The following is an 8,425-nucleotide window of genomic DNA, read 5'->3' as shown; positions in this document are numbered from 1 at the left end:
GGGACCCAGCCCGTCCAATTCACTCCCAATGGGACCCAGCCCGTCCCATTCACTCCCAATGGGACCCACCCTTCCTTTTCACTCCCAATGGACCCTGCCCTTCCCTTTCACTCCCAATGGGTCCCAACCCGTCCCATTCACTCCCAATGGGACCCAACCCTTCCCATTCACTCCCAATGGGATCCAGCCCGTCCCATTCACTCCCAATAGGACCCACCCTTCCCATTCTCTCCCAATGGGACCCAGCCCTTCCTCTTGTCTCCTAATGGGACCCAGCCCGTCCCATTCACTCCCAATAGGACCCACCCTTCCCATTCACTCCAAATGGGACCCAGCCCGTCCCATTCCCTCCCAACGGGACCCACCCTTCCCATTCACTCCCAATGTGACCTACCCATTCCTGTTCACTCCCACTGTGACCCAGCCCTTCCCGTTCACTCCCAATGTGACCTACCCATTCCCGTTCGCTCCCAATGTGATCCAGCCCTTCCTGTTGTCTCCTAATGGGACCCAGCCCGTCCCATTCACTCCCAATAGGACCCACCCTTCCCATTCACTCCAAATGGGACCCAGCCCGTCCCATTCACTCCCAATGGGACCCACCCTTCCCATTCACTCCCAATAGGACCCAGCCCTTCGTGTACACTCCCAATGGGATCCAGCCCGTCCCATTCACTCCCAATAGGACTCACCCTTCCCTTTCACTCCCAATGGGACCCAACCCTTCCCGTTCACTCCCAATAGGATCCAGCCCGTCCCATTCACTCCCAATGGGACCCAGCCCTTCCTGTTGTCTCCTAATGGGATCCAGCCCGTCCCATTCACTCCCAATGTGACCTACCCATTCCTGTTCACTCCCACTGTGACCCAGCCCTTCCCGTTCACTCCCAATGTGACCTACCCATTCCCGTTCGCTCCCAATGTGATCCAGCCCTTCCTGTTGTCTCCTAATGGGACCCAGCCCGTCCCATTCACTCCCAATAGGACCCACCCTTCCCATTCACTCCAAATGGGACCCAGCCCGTCCCATTCACTCCCAATGGGACCCACCCTTCCCATTCACTCCCAATAGGACCCAGCCCTTCGTGTACACTCCCAATGGGATCCAGCCCGTCCCATTCACTCCCAATAGGACTCACCCTTCCCTTTCACTCCCAATGGGACCCAACCCTTCCCGTTCACTCCCAATAGGATCCAGCCCGTCCCATTCACTCCCAATGGGACCCAGCCCTTCCTGTTGTCTCCTAATGGGATCCAGCCCGTCCCATTCACTCCCAATGGGACCCAGCCCTTCCCATTCACTCCCAATGGGATCCAGCCCGTCCCATTCACTCCCAATAGGACCCACCCTTCCCATTCACTCCCAATGGGTCCCAGCCCTTCCCATTCACTCGCACCATCTGCCTTCCAATGAGATCCCTTCCAGTTCATTTCCAACGGGTCTGTGAACCTGGAAATTTTGGTGGACGCCAGAATTCCGAGTTTAACAGAACTCAGGGCTGCGTTTACGGAATTTGACGAGAACGCCAATGGTTTATCGGTTACAAGGAGAGTCGAGGGTCGAGTGGATGTTGACGACTTTGTAAAACTGACGAGGTTCTGACTTCTTGCGGACATGGCGGATATGATCAGACTTCAGGAACTTCGGCACGCCTTCCTGAAGCTGCGGGGAGGGGGTGCGTGTGAGAGAGGTTTATGGTTTCCGTGTCCCCGGGCTGAGAGATTCCCTGTGTCCACACAGCACATTGTCAGTTAACGTGGCCGCCAGGGATGGAGTGAGGCGCTGACTTACAATGGCCGCTGTCGCACACAGAATCTATGGCGAAGGAACAGGCGGTGCCCATGGATGCAATTTCGGGATCGAGTGTGTTACTGATTGCGATACCAGCACTTTAATTTGTGTTTTATGTCGTCTTTGGTATTGCATATATGTTTTCAGTCTAAAAACTTTGTCGTTAAATGCAAGAATGTATATATCTCAGATATTCGCACATACATGTGGGTTTAGGGGAGGGGGGTGGGGGTTTGGGATGATGAGGAGTGATGGGACGGTGAACGTGGGGAAGTCACTGACTCAATAGGGGACGAAAAGGGGAGGGGCGGAAGTTCCTGTCACAAACTGGTGGCCGACGTGGATAAGATGAAGGCGGGGTGAGGAGGAATGAAATGACAGGAAGGGTGCGGGAGTGGTGGAAAGGGGCCGGATGGGAAGTGCTGGAACTGGGAGGGAGTAGAAGTGCTGGAACTTCGCGGCAGGGGATGTGATGGAACGGGGAGGGAGGGGAAGAGATGGAACTGGGAGGGAGGGGAAGTGATGAAACGTGGCGTGAGGGGATGTGATGGAACGGGGAGGGAGGGGAAGAGATGGGACTGGGACGGATCGGGAGTGATGGGATGGAGAGTGAGGATAAGTGATGGCTCGGGGAGTGGCGGAAGTGACCGGACACGGAGGGAGGGGAAGTGATGGGACGGGGAGGCAGGTTTAGTGATGGAATGGGGAGGGACGGTAAGTGATGAAGCGGGGTGGGAGAGGAAGTTATTGAAAAGGGAAGGAGAGGAAGGTATGGGAGGAGGAGAGAGGGGTAGGAATGGGACAGAGAAGGAGGTGAATTAATGGGACGGGGAGAGAGGTCAAGGAATAGGACAGAAGGGAGGGGAATGATTGGGCAGAGTGGAGAGTGTGGGGCTGTGACTTACTCAACAGTGGAGGATGGGTGGGTGGTTATAGTTCCTACGCAAATTAGCTGGGCGGCAAGAAAAGGGAGGCGTGTGCTCGAGGAGGAAAGTGGGAGCGAAGGGTTGGGGACGTGGTCAGGTCTGATGGGACGCAGAGTTGAGTGTTGCAACAGAGGGAGAGGGGAGAGACTCAACGACGGAGGGAAGGGGTTGGGTAGGGGAGCGAGGTTTCCCATCAGAATATGTTCACCACCCAGGATGTGGTGGATGGCGGGATAAAGGGCAAGGGGTCAGAGAGGGGAGGGTGTCAGGAGTGATGGGCTCAGTAGGGGAGTGGCTCAGTGGGTAACAGAGCGAGAGGGCGACGAGGAAAGGCGAAATTTGGCATCGCAGTGTGGTAGCCAACCAGCATAAGGTGCACAACATCGAGGTGGTGGGGAGGGGAAAGCGAGGGGAGGGAGCGAAGGTGTTTACAAATGGGGATGGAAATGAGGGTGACAAAAGGTGAGTGTGAGGGTGTGACACAGTGGTGGAGGTAATAGGGGGTCACACTCTGTCACAAAATGGCTGTAGGCAGATGTTTAAATGGAGATCTGGAAGTGTGGGGGGCAGCGAGGGAAAGCAGAGGAGGGGTGGGGATTTGAGAAGGAACAAATAGGGAGGGAAGTGAGTGGACGGTGAGCAAAAGGGTGTGACAGTCGGCGATGCTTCAAGAGGGTTGTCCATCTTATCCACCGCAAGATGGCCGCCAGCCAGTGTGAGATGGGCGGTCATCATCATAGCCTGTCACCCCAGACCGCCAACCACTCTAGTGATTCGCTGGTCTTTAAACCTCGTATTGTCACCGTATTGTCTCCCGTCCTACAAACTCCAGCTCTCGCTCTGTTGAGATTGCACCGCCTCCGTCTGTCCAACAGTGTCCCCGTCTGGCAACGTTTCTGTGGGTCTGGCGCTGTCTTGTTTGGTGGGATTCTGGCTTCTGTTTGTGACCAGAGGTCAGCCCCGTATGTTTGTGGCCAGAGGTCAGCCCTGTGTGTTTGTGGCCAGAGGTCAGCCCTGTATGTTTGTGACCAGAGGTCAGCCCTGTATGTTTGTGACCAGAGGTCAGCCCCGTATGTTTGTGGCCAGAGGTCAGCCCTGTATGTTTGTGACCAGAGGTCAGCCCCGTATGTTTTTGGCCAGAGGTCAGCCCTGTATGTTTGTGACCAGAGGTCAGCCCCGTATGTTTGTGGCCAGAGGTCAGCCCTGTATGTTTGTGACCAGAGGTCAGCCCCGTATGTTTGTGGCCAGAGGTCAGCCCTGTATGTTTGTGGCCAGAGGTCAGACCTGTATGTCTGGGGTCGGGGCTGGGGAAGGGGGTGAAGTTCCGTCAGGCAGTTCCTCCGCTGCAGCAAAGTTTTTCCTCGATTTTAGGCGGCTGGAAACTGGCACCTGATGGTGTCGTGAGTGTCGTGGATCCGAGTTCAGTTTCCCTTTTTCAATTTTTGTTGTAGTGTGTCTTCGGATGTCTGGGGGAGCAATGCCTGCGAGTCTGTAAATGGTGTCAGTGGGTGCAGGGCGCAGTGTGGCCCTGATTATTCGGCACGCTTCGTTAAGCAACGGGTCTATTTTCTTCACAGGGGCTGATCTGCCCCACACAGGTGCACAGTATTGTGCGGGTGCATAGCAGAGTGCTAGGGCAGTTGATCTAAGTGTGTGAGCATTGGCTCTCCATTTGGTGCCTGCTATTTTTTTTTCAAGGGAGAATTTGGATGTGGGTGGCAAATGAGAGCGTCCTATCCAGTGTCACGCCCAGGTAAATCGGAGTGGGATGGTGTTTGAGCTCCTTCCCACACCAGAAGATCTGGAGTTTCCGAGCTGCTTCTCGATTCCTCAGGGGGAATGCACACACTTGAGTTTTTGATGGATTTGGGTACAGAGACCATTTTTCATTACACTGCTTCATTGCCTCGAGGACTGGTGTAAGCCGTACTTCAACTTCTTGGGAGGATTAGCTTGTGTTGCTAAGCATAGGTCCTCTGCACAGATAAACCTGCGTGTGTTAGGAAAGGTTGGATGGTCCTTTGTGTGAACATTAAAAAGTAGAGGTGCCAGGTCTGATCCCTATGGTAGTCCATTCTTTTGTGGAGGACACCTACTCTTAATTCCATTCATGTCTACAAGAAGTCGAAGATTTTCTAGGAGGGTCCTTATTACTTCCAGTGTGGTTCCATTCTTTAACATTTTAGATAACTTCAGTAGAAGGCCTCTGTGATTCACAGTGTCCTATGCTGTTGTTAAGTCAACGAATACTGCCCCTGTAATTTGTCACATTTCGAAGCCATCCTCAGTATACTGGGTTACGTTCAGGACTTGACGGCAGCAAGAGCGGCCTGGCCTGAACCCGGCTCGGTCTGGTGTTAGAAGAACTTCGACTAAGAGGGAAATTCTTATCAGTATGAGTCTCTGGTAGAGTTCATAGCGGGTGCAGTGCAAGGAAATCTGTCCATACTTTTTAGGAATTGTGGGGTCTTTATTGGGTTTTAGGAGAACAATTTTGACTCTTCTCCACTTTTTAGGTACTTTTAATGATCTCAGGCCACTGTCCAAAAGGAACAGAAGCCAGTGGAGTGCTTTAGGTCCAAGCTGTTTCAGGAATTCATTAAGAATCCCATCTGTGCCAGCAGCATTGGTAGATTTTATCTGTGATACTTCATCCTTTAATTTTTCCATGGGGACAGGTGGGAAGTTGTTATTACCGCTTGAGACAGACGACTCCATCTCTGGATGTTGCACCTCTGTCAATAATCCCATCGGGCCCTGGGGTTTATCCACCTTAATGCTATTTAAAAGTCCAAAGTTATCTCCTCAATTACTTCAAAATACTCCAGCATATTAATACTCTTTACCTTGATCTCCACATGCTCCATGTTTATGTCTTTGGTAAATGCCCGCCTCCCCCTTTGCACTGGAGTGTTCGCGCCCTCTCCCTTGTTATCCTCTTCCTCCTGATGTCTGCATAGAATGCTTTGAGTTTCTCTTTCATCATACTTGCCGAGAAGTTTTGTTGTGTCGTCATGGCTCTCCTAATTCACCTCGTCTGTTTTTTCATTGGAGTTCTTTTCTGTCTTCATATTCACCCTCCAATCTCTGTTTTATTCTAGCTTCCTAAGCATTACCTACTTTCTGTTGTATTCCGGACTACATCCATGACATCTCTCAGCATCCCTGGTTCTCTACCTTGCCATCCTTGTCCTTCCTTCTGACTGGAACGTTCCTGTCCTGTCCTCTGTGTGTTCGACTTCAAACACCCTCCACATGTTGGATGTGGACTTGCCCAGAAACAGCTGTTCCCTGTTAACACTCCCTCCTTCCTGCCTAATCTCTCGTAATTTGCCCTGCTCCAGTTTAATGCTCACCCGCAAGGTCTATACTTATTCCCCTCTGTACTTTTCCATTCTCCCCGTACTTTGCTGCATTCACCATGAAATTATTTCCACTCACAACCACCATTTCTGCCCCGGGGAAAAGTCTCTATCTGTCCACACGATCATCTTGTACACCTCTATCAAGTCAGCTCTCCTCCGCCTTTGGTCCAAAACGAAACACCCTCTCTCGCTCAAAGTATCATCAGAGAACATGCTCTCTAATCCAGGCAGCATCCTGGTAAACCTCCTCTGCACCCTCTCTGATCCAGGCAGCATCCTGGTGAATCTCCTCTGCACCCTCTCTAATCCAGGCAGCACCCTGGTGAATCTCCTCTGCACCCTCTGTAATCCAGGCAGCATCCTGGTGAATCTCCTCTGCACCCTCTGTAATCCAGGCAGCATCCTGGTGAACCTCCTCTGCACCCTCTCTAATCCAAGCAGCGTCCCGGTGAATCTCTTCTGCACCCACTCTAATCCAGGCAGCGTCTCGGTGAATCTCCTCTGCACCCTCTGTAATCCAGGCAGCGTCCCGGCGAATCTCCTCTGTACCCTCTCTAATCCAGGCAGCACTCTGGTGAATCTGCTCTGCACCCTCTCTAATCCAGACAGCATCCAGGTGAATCTCCTCTACACCCTCTCTAATCCAGACAGCATACTGGTAAAACTCCTCTGCACCCTCTCTAATCCAGGCAGCGTCCCGGTGAATCTCCTCTGCACCCTCTCTAATCCAGGCAGCATCCCGGTGAATCTCCTCTGCACCCTCTCTAATCCAGACAGCATACTGGTAAACCTCCTCTGCACCCTCTCTAATCCAGACAGCATCCAGGTGAATCTCCTCTGCACCCTCTCTAATCCAGGCAGCATCCTGGTAAGCATCATTCCCGGAATCATGCTAGTAAATCTTCCCCGAACCCTCTCAAAGGTCAGCAGATTCTTTCTTCGATAAGGCGCCCAAAACTGCACACAATACTCCAATTGAGGTCTTACCAGAGCGTCAACATCACATCGCTGCTCCTGTGCTCTATTTCTCTAGAAATGAATGCCAACTTTGCATTCGCCTTCTTCACCGCCAACTTACTGTGGAAGTTAACCTTAAGGGTATCCTGCACAAGGACTCCCAAGTCCCGTGGTGTGGAAGCGCAAGACCGGCCTGTCCACACGGAACTGTGACGAGGCTCAGAACCGAGAGATCGACATCCGGAGGAGCGGGTTGGGTGTTTTAACACCAGACCTCAGCTCTTCCCCTTCCTCCCCCAGAATTCCAGATGGACAGAGGGGGGTAGAGCAGAAAGAGTGTTGGTGGGACCGTGGAGAGTGTAGGGGAAGGAGCGGGTCAGGGAGACGGGGGAGAAGATGGGGAGGGAGGAGATATCTGTGACGGGAAGGAGTGTAGGGGAAGGAGCGGGTCAGGGAGACGGAGGAGAAATGGGGAAGGAGGAGATATCGGTGACGGGAAGGAGTGTAGGGGAAGGAGCGGGTCAGGGAGACGGGGGAGAAGATGGGGAGGGAGGAGATATCGGTGACGGGAAGGAGTGTAGGGGAAGGAGCGGGTCAGGGAGACGGGGGAGAAGATGGGGAAGGAGGAGATATCGGAGACCAAAATGTAGCACCTCACACTTATCAGCATTAAACTCCTTCTGCTATCTTATGGAAATGTGGATAATGTGGGGAATGCGGTAGATGGGTCGGGCAGCGTGTGAGGGGAGAGGAACAGAGTCACCGGTTCAGGTGGGAGTCCCTCCACCCGTGACCTGATCCCGTTTCCTGTTCACGTTTTTCCGCAGATCTGCAGCATCTGCGGGTCACTGCTCTACGTGCACGTGTAGCTTCACCTTTCGCCCGTTCATACAAGGCAGTGAGATCCGGATCTGTCACGTCCTCTCGTTGTGGGTGGACAATGTTTTTACTGATGATGAACTTCAGCAAAAACATAAATTAGAAAAAAAAGAAAGGGTCCCGAGGAGTTTCACAAGGAACTTTCCTGGATTGGGGAGCATGCCTCATGAACTCAGATTGAGTTAACACAGCTTTTTCTCCTTGGTGCGAAGGAGGGTGAGAGGTGACCTGATAGTGGTGTATAAGTCGATGAGAAGAATTGATCGTGTGGATAGTCACAGGCATTTTCCCAGGGCTGAAATGTTTGCCACAAGAGGACACAAGTTTAAAGTGCTGTGGACTAGGTACGGAGAGATGTCAGGGGAAAGTGTTTTACCCAGAGAGTGGTGAATGCGTGGAATGGGCTGCCGGAAACGGTGGTGGAGGTGGATATGATCGGGTCTTTTAAGAGCCTTTTGGATAGGTACATGGAGTTTATAAAACTAGAAGGCTATGGGTAACCCTAG

This window comes from Hemitrygon akajei, unplaced genomic scaffold, assembly GCF_048418815.1.
Source record: "Hemitrygon akajei unplaced genomic scaffold, sHemAka1.3 Scf000046, whole genome shotgun sequence".
In the NCBI taxonomy this organism is placed as follows: Eukaryota; Metazoa; Chordata; class Chondrichthyes; order Myliobatiformes; family Dasyatidae; genus Hemitrygon; species Hemitrygon akajei.
Note: the sequence above shows the minus strand (reverse complement) of the source record.